Source organism: Phalaenopsis equestris, unplaced genomic scaffold, assembly GCF_001263595.1.
Source record: "Phalaenopsis equestris unplaced genomic scaffold, ASM126359v1 Scaffold000002, whole genome shotgun sequence".
Taxonomy (NCBI): domain Eukaryota; kingdom Viridiplantae; phylum Streptophyta; class Magnoliopsida; order Asparagales; family Orchidaceae; genus Phalaenopsis; species Phalaenopsis equestris.
In genome coordinates, this window is record NW_018164444.1 from 62,546,283 (window position 1) to 62,560,233 (window position 13,951).

Sequence of the window (13,951 nt, forward strand, 5' to 3'; positions counted from 1 at the left end):
CTAAATTAAAACCAAGTGTATACACAAAGATAAACACTTATCTCAAATTCTCTCCACCAAATGCATTGAAGTTCCTTTGAATTCTCTTCCTTCTCTCACAATACAAACTAACGCTCAAAATAAAATAAAATAAAGTAAAGGTGGTCGGTGGCAACGGTGGCAATGAACTGTGAATTTTTATGGATGGCTGGCCCCCTCTCCTAGAAAATCTAAGGGCCCATTTGGGGCAGCTTATAACTGCGGGCGGCGTTTTGAAAAGGCCGTCAGTCCGTTTTTTTATTGTGTTTGGATAAATTAATGAAAAACTTAGTTTTCATTTCTTTAATAGACGCGGCCGCGGGATACGCCGGGTCATCCCCCCGGCGCCCCGCGTATTGAAGTAGCGTTCTTAAGTTTTTTCCTCCCGTGCCCCCGTCTCCTCCCTGGCTCGACGCCTCTTGCCCTCGCCTCTCACCATCACATGGAGTTTAGGATTATAAATTGGCGAAGGAAATCCTAAAGGACGACCAGGATGATCCTTTTCTATTTGATTTATCCTTTCTTACATGTTGATGTTCACTTTGACTACAATCTCTATGTATCTTTCATCTGCCCTCGTTTCGTAGACAAGATGTGTCGGAGCTTTGTAAGGTTGAAGAAGCCTTTTCATTACTGAAATTTGATTGCCATTTTGTTGTTCTTATTTTTGCTGTATATTTTAACTTTGCGTAAATCATAAGAAAAGGTATAGGGTTTGCATTTCTATTCAATTAGTTTGCTTTTGATTAGGAATTTGTTGTATGTTTTCCATCGATGCTTGTTTTGTGGTTTCATTTGAGATTGATCTTTCATTTGAGCAATACTTTAACTGGTGAACAAATCTAAAGACCATTTCATTTATAGGTTCTGAAATATATCTGACCACAATCAGGGAGCTCTCTCTCTCATTTTTGGGGATAATGCTTGTTTCTAAATGTTGATAGAAATTGGTTATTTCTAATTTGTCGACCATATTCCTTGAATATATCAACTTTGTGATCTGGTGATTTTTGTTGTTATTTATGTTTGATGTACGTATCATTTGTGAAAAAAAATTGGGTATTTTAGTTGCAGACGCTTGATTTCTTATGCATAGGGGTAATGTTATGAGCATAACATATGAAAAACACAAGTCTGTCTCAATTTCATTTTCGACCTAGTTCTATTATGTTTTAATATTTAGGAGACCATCCAGCTACCCCATCATTTTTCTTACCAAAAATTCCTTTTTTACATACTTAAATTGGAACTGTGATGGTATTGATACCTTTGAGTTTACATAAAATTAATTAATTTTTTTTTGGTGGTGTAATTTATTGAACTATGTTATTTTTTGGAACTGTGGCGGTTAAGATTTATTGAACCATGTTATTTCTGCAAGAAAGGTGCTTGGTCACTGCAAGCTATGTTGTTCCAATTGGTTTTACAAGTCAATCAATTTAAAATTAAGAAATTATTTTTTGGTAGAAGTCACTATAATTTAAAAGAAAAAATCAGAGAACAGATTGATTTTTTCAAACAGTAATATTAATCATATTAAAATACATCAATTGGCACATCACTTGAAAGACACATCTCAACCTTTGTAACGATAGGAGGACTGCAAATTCTTCAGGTGGGCCGACAAAGAGTATATTTCTATGATATCCGAACTGGACACTGTTGTTCAAAGTTCGTCGATATCAAAATTTCAAAACACCACATCTAGTTTGAGTGCTTCCATTCCTACTTATTTGTGTTCAGATATGTTTGAGTTATATAAATGTAGCTCTACTTATTTGTGTTATCGTGTCTTAAAATTTGTTCTTTAATTTTGTTGATAAAACAACTTATTCTGCTACACATATTAATTAAAATAAAAAATTGTAAATAAGCTGTTTACAAAACACACAAACCAAACAGCTTAATAGCTTATCCAAAATAGGGGCAGATTGGTCATTTCTCCAGAATCAGTTGTTCTCAAAACACACTAACCAAACAACCAGACAGATTATCCGGATCAGCTGCCCATCAGTAGATTATCAAGATAAGATGCTTATCAGCAGAAGCTGGATAAGCTGCAGCTGCCCCAAACAGACCCTAAGTCTTTTCTTATAAAAATCCAAGGGGCTCCTTGGTGTCTCTTCAAAAATGTGTCTCCATTAAATGAATCTTATAGAAGTTGCATCCCAAATCTATAAAATATATTCATTCTTAAAAATTGTGCAACACTTTGAGCATCACATCGAGGAAGAACAACAACTTCTATCCATTTGGATACATAGTCTACTACTAACAATATATATATAAATTTTTGAAAAATATCTCAGCTTCTAACACATAATTGAGGGGCATCTCATTCATCCTAGAAATATTGCCTACTCGTTGACATCAATCACATGTTTTGATATAAGTGTTAACATCTCTAAAGATTGTATGCCAAAAAAATCCAGATTGTAAAATTTTGTATGTTGTTTTATTAACACCAAAGTGTCCCCTAAAATCAAAATTATGACATTTTTTGATAATTTCATAAGTTTCTTTTAAAGGCACACATCTTTGAATAAGAATATCATTTCCTTGTTTATAAAAAAATGGGTCATCCCAAAAATAAGTCTTAGCTTCATATACAAATTTCCTCTTCTGTTGGTATATCATTTAATATGATATAATATCACTAACAATGATGTTCACAATGTCGGCATATTATGGAACACACCACTCATTAACATTGAACAATTCTTCATTTGGAAAATGTTCATTAATTTCTTTCTCAAAACAGAGTGGTTTTTCTAATTCAAGCATGGAGAAATGATCATCAATTTGATACTCAACTCCTTTTCTATCTACTATTTCAAAGTCAAATTCTTGCAAAAGAAGAACATATCTTATCAATCTTGGTTTAGCATCATTCTTTTTCATTAAATACGTAATAGCAGAATGATCTGTATGCACTATACATTTAGTTCCAATTAAGTAATATAATATGATCTAAATTTATCAAAGGCATATACTATTGCTAATAACTCTTTTTCAGTTGTGGTATAATTAATTTAAGTTTCATTAAGAGTTCTACTAGCATAGTAGATAACCTTGAAAATCTTATCATGCTTCTGTCCTAAAACAGCTCCAATAACATAATTACTAGCATCGCACATTAATTCAAAAGGTTTTTCCCAATTTGGTGAAACAATAATTAGTGTAGTGACTAATTTTTCTTTTAATGATTCAAAAGCTTTTAGGCACTCTTCATCAAAAATAAAAATTACATCTTTTTTAAGTAAATAGCATAGAGGCTTAGTAATTTTTTAAAAGTCTTTAATATAACACCTGTAGAATTCAGCATGTCCGAAATAACTCTTAATTTCCTTCACACTTGTTGGGAGAGGTAAATTAGTGATCACTTGATTATTTGCATGGTCTACTTCCATACCATTTTCTGAAATTTGATGTCCCAAAACTATTGCTCCTGCTACTATAAATTGACATTTTTCCCAATTAAGAACTAAATTTGTTTTTTCACAGTTTTTAATAACTTTTTATAGATGTTCTAAACATGATTCAAATGAAGTTCCAAACACTGAAAAATCATCCATAGAAACTTAAATCCCTTTTACATTTAGGTTGCTAAAAATAGACATCCTACACCGCTGAAACGTAGCAGGTGTTGAAATGTAGCATGTAGCAGGAGCATTACATAAACCAAAGGGAATTCTTCTAAAAGCAAATGTACCATAAGGACTGGTAAAAGTTATTTTCTCTTGATCCTCAGGAGCTATTTGTATTTGGTGATAACCAATAAATCCATCAAGAAAACAAAAGTATTTATTCCCAACTAGTCTATTCATCATTTGATCTAGAAAAGGTAGTGAAAAATGATCTTTCCTTATGGCGAGATTTAGATTTCTATTATCAATGCATATTTGTTGCATATTTTCCACCCCGTGACTTGTCTTGTTGGTATTAACTCTTTATGTTCATTCATAGTCACAGTCGCTCCTCCTTTATTAGGAAAGCTGTGAATTGGACCAACCCATGCACTATCTGAAATATGGTATATAATTTCAGCATCTAACCACTTTAAATTTTCTTTCTTAACAACTTCTTTCATAATGGGATTCAATCTACTTTGAGGATCAGCCATGGGTTTGCAGTTCTCTTCCATATGAATTCTACACATACAAATTGAAGGACTGATTCCTTTTATATCAGCAATTGTCCATCTAAAAGCTTTCTTATAACTCTTTAAAGTTTTCACCAAACTTTCTTCCTCTTATATAGTTAATTTTGAGGAAATTATGACAGGTAATGTAGAGGAATCACCTAAAAAGGCATATGTCAAATGTTCAGGAAGTAGCTACAACTCAAGCTCAGGAGGTTTTTCAATTGATGGAGAAAAAGATGTATCTTTTTCTGTTATGTCCAAAACTTCAAAAATTTCTCGAACATAGTTTGAGTCTTTCTTATATAAATCTTCATATTGATTTAATTCCTCTTCTTGCTTGTGTTCCAACTCTTTCATCTCAGATTTCTTTTCGTAAGTTACTTTGAAATGACATTCACTTAAATATCTTATAACATCCATTCTATAACATTCATCATCTTTACCTTTTACAGGGTATTTCATTGATTTGGAAATATTAAATGTAACAGTTTAATCATTGACGGACATAGTTAATTCTCCTTTTTGCACATCTAACATTGCTCTTCCTGTGGCTAGGAAAGGTCTCCCCAAAATGATAGGTATCTCTTTATCTTCCTCCATATCCAGCACAATAAAATCAACAGGAAAAATAAATTGATACACTTTTACTAGGACATCGTCTATAACTCCTTTAGGATATGTTATTGAACGATCTACTAACTGTAGAGTTACAGTAATAAGGGTTATTTCTCCTAATCCTAATCTTTTAAATATTGATATATGCATAAGGTTGATGCTTTCTCCTAAATCACATAAAACTTTCCCATAAAATATGTTTCCTATTGCACATGTAATTGTAAAGCTACAAGAATCTTTAAGCTTTTCAAGAAGCTTTTTCTGAATTATAGCACCGCACTCCTCACTAAGTGCAATTGTCTCATTATCTTCAAACTTCCTTTTCCTGTTAAGAATATCCTTCATAAACTTTACATAGCTTGGCATTTATTCTAGAGCTTTAACAAATGGAATATTAATTGTAAGCTTCTTAAAAATTTCCTAAAATTTTAAAAATTGCTTATCCAATTTTTTTTGTCGAAGCCTCTGAGGAAATAAAGGTGGTGGTTTTTCTAAATCAACTTTAAGTGGAGATATATGTCTTTCTAAACCTTTCCGGCACCCTCTTTTGGTTCTTCAATCTTTCTCTCTCTACTTCAGTCTCTTTTTCAACTCCCTTCCAATTCTCTTCAACTTCTGAGTGGAACGGCTTTTACTTGCTCTTTATTCTAATTTTTTGGATATACTTCTGTATTACTAGGAAGTGTTCCTAGAGATTTATTACTTAATGAATTTGCTATTTTTCCCAATGAATTCTCAATATTTTTAATTTTCGCTCCTTGACTTTGTAACTGTTTTTCCATTTATAACACCACTTCTTCTATAGACAAATTCTTCTCCTTAAATTTTGGATTACTGTTAAAACCTGGAGGATAAGTAGGTCTATAATTATTATTCCCTTGATTGTTCCAGTTTCCCAATTGGTTTACTTGGTTGTTCCCCCATTCTTGATTATTACCACCCAAAGTATTGTTCCAGTTAAAGTTGGGATGGTTCTTCTAACCTGGGTTATAAAAATTTAAATATGGGTTATTCTTCTTATTATTTATGGCATTTAAAGTTCTAATGATACTTGAGAATCTACCATTTGGCCTAATGAATTCTCTTCAATCATAGGAATTGGTTGAGAAAAATTCATTCCAAATTGGTCTAACTTCCTTGAAATTGCATCAACTTGATTTGTTAGCATGACAAAAGCATCAGTTTCATGAATATTGGCTACTTCCTTAAGATTTACACTTTTAGAAGGCCATTGAAAATTATTTGTAGCCATCTCTTCAATTAAAGCATAAGCGTCTTGAAATGGTTTTAACATCAATGAACCACCAACAACGATATTGATAATAGATCTAAGTGATCTAGCTAATACATTGTAAACGGTTTGAATTATTAACCAATCTGGTATAGCATGGTGTGGACACTTTGGACACTTTCTTAAGAGTTCTTTAAATCATTCACATGCTTCATAAATAGATTCCCCTTGAAACTAACAAAAAGGTGTAATATCATTTTTAAGTTTTGCAGTTTTTTATGGTGGAAAATATTTAACAAGGGCTGCGCTAAGTCACTCCAAGCTCTGATAAATTTAGGTGATAACGAATGTGACCATATCTTAGCTTTATCCCTCAGTGAGAAAGGAAATAATCTAAGTCTTATAGCATCATCTGATACACCATCATGTTTTAATGTAGCACACAACTCTATAAAATTGGCAAGAAGTAAATTTGGATCTTTAGTTGGTGCACCCCAAACAGATTATTTGATACCATTTGGATAATAAAAGGTTTAAGCTCAAGTTAATTAGCCACTACGGCGGGTTTTTGAATACTACATAATACTACAATGGAGTTCATCCACCGTAGGGTTTGCATAATCTTTTAAATGTCTAAACTCTTCAATATTTTGATTAGTTTGATCTGACATTTCTTAAAAATTTTTAGTAATTTTTAATTTTAAAATTTTCTAATAGTTCTTTCAAATTCAGAATCGTAAGGGACAAGTCCTGCGGAACCTGAACTATGCATACACTACTATCAAACACATAAAATAAAATAAAATAAAACGAAAAATAAAAACACACAAACAAAAACTTTATATAGAAATGTCACTACAATATTCCTAAAATAAATCTTAAATTTTAAATAAAACTTACTAAAAATTTTATTTTCTAAAAATTTCTTTTGAAAATATTTTTGCAATTTACTATTTTATTTTTCCCACCCATCATCGGCAACGGTGCCAAAAACTTGATCCCGATTTTCTATATAGATAGATGTAAAAAGCGATGTATGTGATTAATTTCCTCAATAGATATTCTTAATTTACAACGGTGCCAAAAACTTGGTTTCAAGCAAAAGCAAGGTAATTCTTTCACTATGAAGCAAATAAGAATGCAGTTACAATTTTAAATATGAGATATTATGCAAGTATACATATCGTTATCAAGTAATATAAAACTTTCTGATTAAGTTCCGAATATCGAACCACAGGGAGAACTAGATTTAGATAACAAAATTTTACTTACCAATATATTCTTACATAAACTTAAGATGCTAAATTAGGAATAAAAGTTCAATTCTTTTTATAATTTTTGAAAATTTTAAAATAAAGTAAGAAACTAATTAACTTAACTAAAATACTTGCAAGATGAAGAGAATATAAATAAATTATCTTTTTTCTTATCATGAAGCAGTGATAAATATAAAAATTTTGTTGTGGTTGTGGAAGTATGCTAAATGTGTTATGCTAAATATGATCAATAATATTCTTTACCCTTACTAGAGATGCTATAAAGAACATTGGTTAATCTATAGTTTGAACAGTCTTGAAGACCGGCTAGGCAGGGAAGGTACTAGCTCTTACTCTAGAGTTCTCTCTTCTCCCTCTACCTAGGGGCTAACAACTCATATCAAAACCTAAAACTATAAATCAAATTGGGGGATTTAGCCCGTTACTTTAAAGTCCTCTAATTCTACACCCTTGAAAAGTTTATTTCCCTATTTATTTGCGAAAAGTTTATTTCCCCTACACCCTTGAAAAGTTTATTTCCCTATTTATTTGCACTTAACCTCATGAACTACATTCTCATTCATATTATCAATATGTGATTCCAACCATTTGTTGACTAAGACAATACCATCTCAGATATTACATGTTCTCATAACAGGTATTAACACCTTAATTGACCAAATCAAGAAGTAAATGAAGTGCAAGATTTCAAATCATCACAACTTCTTCCAACATTGAAGTCTAATATATCACACATTTCCTTTAAATATTTAATCACTTATCATTTTAAGGAAAAAGATAAAGAAAACTATTCAAAATATATGGAGAAAACATAACCACACATGAGTTTAAAAGTATAAATAATCACATAAACAAGAAATCTAAATTAAAACCAAGTGTAGATACGAAGATAAACACTTATCTTAAATTTTCTCTTCCATCAAATGTCTTGAAGTTCATTTGAATTCTCTTCATTCTCTCACAATACAAACTAACACTCAAAATAAAATAAATAAAATAAAATAACGGTGGCCGGTGGCATCGGTGATGGGCGGCAATAGCGATGAGCGGCGACGGCGGTGGTGGCGGTAATGGACTGAGAAGTTTTGTGGATGGCTGGCCCCCTCTCTTGGAAAATCTAACTCTTTTCTTATAAAAATTGAACGGGCGCTTGATCTCGAGAATATAGTTGTGCAAAATATATAAAGTTGACTCCGCTATGCAATGGTGCCAAAAGCTTGATGTGATAGTTTATGAATAAGAAATTTAAGCAACTTATGTTGGGATTCTACGCAAGTATAGACGTTATTAAGTAATAAAGAACTTTCTATTTAAGCCACAAATATCGATCCCATAGGGAACATTTAAATTTAAAATGATATATTAACTAGGAAATTCACATAAAGTAAAACAAAATTACTGTCACTAATTCAAAATGTTGAGATATTATCAGAACTAAATTACTACCACTAAAACAAAAATACATCACAACGATGTCTAGGAAAACAAAACACAAACAAAACTAACAGTCTTAACAAATACAACTCAAAACATAACAAAAGTAAAATATAACTGCACCATATAACTGTACCACAATCAGTTCACAATAATTCATAAAAAAAACTAAACTAAACTAAACTATAGAACCAGTCTAATCATAATCTTCCTCAGCATCACTCTCATCACTATGCCAAGTAGTTGTAGGCTCATATGATGGATATCTCGGAAATTGAGGGAAGACTACACCTGGTTACCTCTCATGATGCTTTCCATAAATGAGTTGTATTCTTCCTCATAATCACTACGTCTTCTCATATATCCATCTATATGCTCAACAAAATTTTCTAAATTTAATACCTTTTCAGTGGTGCAAATGACATTGTTCAAAATCCTCTGCAATAGTTGTGATTGAGAATCAGATCCAAAAGTATGACCTTATGATGTAAAAGCACGTGAAGTGGAAGCTCGAGATGTCAAATCAGCTGAACTACTAGAACATCCACCTCTCCAGCCAAAAATCAAATTATGTGAATAAGACTTCACATTCACACTAGCAATAGGCTTGAGTGGCTGCAATTTCTCATCCCAGTTATCAAATCTAACTCCAGCCTGCTAACATAATGAAAAGGTCAAGGATGCAAATCCTAAAACTATAGTGGTAGCATCAACGACAGAACTGGTAATAACACTATGAATCAAAGCTCCAATGTTGATGGGCTTGAACTACTGACTACAATAGTTCAAAGTTGCACGATCATGGGTTACTTCACTAAGATGATTGGTAGGCAGCAAACGAGCAAAAATAAAATAGTGCCATGTTTTTGCAGTGGCTTCTAACTTTGAAGTGGGAAAGTTAACTCTCCTTTCATTGAAAATTTTCCATAATCCTCTTTCTCCAGTCAACAAAATCGCTCCCACTGGCGGCGAATAATCAAATCCTCTACAGCTCCTCCCGGACTCTTAAAACAATGTTCTGGAATTAAATTTTTTGATTATAGTGCATTAATATATGGATCATGAGCTCTAGCACTAACAAACTTGCTTGAATCAAATTGAGCTTTTCCCTTTCTCCACTTCATCCTTGGTGCCATATATAAAAATCACATAAAATTTATAATAAATTTCCTCTTCAACTATAAATCATAAAACTTAACTCCTAAAAGCTTAAACTACCAAATCTATGTATTTTTCATAGATTTTTCTCAAATTTTCACCAGGAATAGTGATTTTCGGGTAGATCTATAATGCACTCAAAATACATGGTGAAAATAAAAAATTTTTACATAGAAGTGAAGACCGTACCTCAAGGATATCAAATCTAGCAATTCTTTCTACAAATCACCAAGAAATCTTCAAAATAGGGTGTGTCCTAAACTAAAAATCATGAAATCTAGAATTAGGAGAAAAAGTCAAGGTGCAAAAATGGAGATTTTTGGACTGATTTGACACTTTAAATAGTTCATGAACTGGTTTATGTTAAATAACAAAAAATTTTACACAAATGAACACATATATTCATTCACAAACAATTACAAATATTTTCAATACATAATATTTTCAATACATAGATTTTCAATACATAGATTCTCAATCCAAATAATCTTGGATGAGAAAATACCTAACACAAGCATTAGACAATCTTAACAGTAAAAATACATTAAACACACTTAATAATAACAAACAAACACAAAACACAAAAACACTAACAATGAACCTAATTCCACTCTCCTTTTGGTGGAATGAATCCTGACCTATCATTAGTCCCCTATAACTCCTGGGCACATCTCAAAACCATTATCCCAAGTTAAAGCTAACTAAATCACAGTTAAAAATTCTAAAAGTCAAAATTCACACATGCTTTTAACTACCGTGCTTAAGCGCCAGATGTTGGCACTTAAGCGCTAGTGCTCAATTTAACAGAGGTCAACTTAATGCCCAAATACTCGTTCTAACATGTCTAAGTCATCTTTTAAGGTCTTATAAAAATCACTAAATAATTATATATTCAAAATACTACCAAAATTTTCTAAATAAAACATAACAACATAATATTTAAAACAAACACAAAGATAACTATAGGTTGCCTCCCACAAAGCATTTGGTTTTATGTTGTCAGCCCGATGTAACCAGTGTTTATTCTGGTTGACCCAACAACTTAAGATAATTCAATTTAAGTTGGTCACCTAAAAAGTAGGGTTTCAGCTTGTGACCATTCACTTTAAATATTTTATCAGTGTTAGGATCTTTGATACCCACAGCTCCATAAGGATAAAATTTCATCATAACAAATTTCATCATAAGAAATAGGCCCATCCACCTGGACTTAAGTTTGCTTGAAAATAATCTTAACCTTGCATTATAAATCAAAACTTGTTGTCCTGGCTCAAAAGTTTTAGTGAGAATCCTCCTATCATGCCACATCTTCATATTTTCTTTGTAAATCTAAGCACTTTCATAAGATTCATTTCTTATCTCTTCAAGCTCATTTAATTGCAATAATCTTTTCTCACCAACATCCTTTAAATTGTAATTAAATTCTTAATTAGCCCAATATGCTTTATGCTCAAGTTCACCTGGTAAATGACAAGTTTCCCAAAAATTAGCCTGCATGGGGACATTCCTATAGGAGTTCTATATACAGTCCTATAAGCCCACAAAGCATAGTCAAGTTTAAATGATCAATCCATTTTGGTTAGATTCACAGATTTTCTTAATATTCTTTTAATATCACGATTGGATAATTCAACCAAATCACTTGTTTGAGGATGATAAGCAGAAGCAATTTGAAGGTTAATATGATATTTCTGTAATAATTTCTCCATCATTGCATTTCTGAAATGATATTTCCTGTCAGTTATGATTGCTCTCAGCATCCTAAATATACAAAATATATTTATTTTTAAAAACTTTGCAACATTTTGGGCATCACATCTAGCTAAAGCAACAACTTCTATCCATTTGGATATATAATATACTGCTAACAATATATATAAATTTCTGAAAGATGGTATAATTGGTCCCATGAAATTTAATCACCAAAAATCAAATATCTCAACTTCTAATATATAATTGAGGTGCATTTCTTCTAGAAATATTGCCTACTCATTGACATCAATCACAAGTTTTGATATAAACATTAACATCTCTAAAGATTGTAAGCCAATAAAATCCAAATTACAAAATTTTTATGTAGTTTTATCAACACTAAATTATTTCCCAAAATCACAATTATGACATTTTTGGATAATAAGATCCTTTCCTTGTTTATATAAAAATGGGTTATCCCAAAAATAAGTCTTAACTTCAGATATAAATTTCCTCTTCTGTTCGTATGTCATTCCATAGGATATAATATCACTAACAATGAAATTCACAATGTTAGCATACCATAGAGCACGCCACTCATTAATATTGAACAATTCCACATCTAGAAAATGTTCTTTAATCTCTTTTTCAAAATAGAATGGTTTTTCTAATTCAAGCCTGCACATATAATCAACAATTTGATTCTCAGCTCCCTTTCTATCTACTATCATAAAGTCAAATTCTTATAAAAGAAGAATTTATCTTATAAGTCTTGGTTTTGCATCCGTCTTTTTCATTAAATACTTAATAGCAGAATGATCAATATGCACAATACATTTAGTTCCAATTAAGTATGATCTAAATTTATCAAAAACATATACTGCTGTTAATTTAATGTCTTAATATGGTGACATTCATTTTCTTATTTGCTAACAAACTTTTTGTAAGAGTTTTGCTAGCATAGTAAATAACTTTTAAAATCTTATCATGCTTTTGTCCTAAAATAACTCCAATACATAATCACTTGCATCACATATTAATTCAAAAGGAATTAATTCAAAAGGATTTTCCCAATCTAGTGAAATAATAATTGGTGCAGTGACTAATTTTTCATTTAATAATTCAAAAGCTTTTAGGCACTTTTTATCAAATTACAAATTAATCTTTTTCAAGTAAATGACATAGAGGCTTAGCAATTTTTGAAAAGTCTTTAATATACCGCCTGTAGAATCCAACATATCCTAAAAAATCCCTAATTTCCTTAACACTTGTTGGGTAAGGTAAATTAACAATCACTTGAATTTTGCAGGGTCTACTTCCATATCATTTTCTAAAATTTGATGTCCCAAATCAATTTTTCCTACTACCATAAAATTGGCATTTTCCTAGTTAACGAACAAATTTCTTTCTTCATAGTTCTTAAGAAATTTTGATAAATGTTCTAAACATGACTCAAATGAAGTTCCAAATACTAAAAAATCATCCATAAAAAATTCAAACCCTTTTTCAATTAAATCACAAAAAAATAGCTATCATACATCTTTGAAATTTAGCAAACATTACATAAACTAAAGGGCATTCTTCTAAAAGCAAATGTACCATAAGGACTGGTAAAAATTGTTTTCTTGATCCTTAAGAGTTATTTAAATTTGGTGATAACCAGTATATCCATCCGGAAAATAAAAGTATTTATGCCCAGCTAGTCTATCCATCATTTGATCTAGAAAGGATAATGAAAAATGATCTTTCCTTGTGGCGAGATTTAATTTTGTATAATCAATGCATATTCACCATCCTATGACTTGTCTTGTGGTCTTAACTCATTATGCTTATTTAACTCATTATGCTTTCCTCCTTTCTTAGGAACATAGTGAATCCTCCTTTCTTAGGAACACAAAGAATTGGACTAACCCATGCACTATCTGAAATAGGGTAGATAATGCCAGCATCTAAACACTTTAAAATTTCTTTCTTAATAACTTCCTTCATAACAGGATTCAATTTCCTCTGAGGATCAGCCCTGGGTTTCTAGTTCTCTTCCATATGAATTTTATGCATACAAATTGAAGGACTGATTCTCTTTATATCAGCAATTTTCCATCCAAAGGCTTTCTTATAACTCTTCAAAGTTTTCATTAAACTCATTTCTTCTTCAGTAGTTAATTTTGAGAAAATTATAATAGGAAATGCTGAGGAATTACTTAAAAAGGCATACTTCAAATTTTTAGGAAGCAACTTCAAATCAAGCTCAGGATGTTTTTCAATTGATGGACAGAAAGATGTATCATTTTTTGTCGTGTCCAAAACTTCAAAACTTTCTCAAACATAGTTTAAATCTTCCTTATAAAAATCTTTATATTGATCTAATTCCTCTTCTTGCTT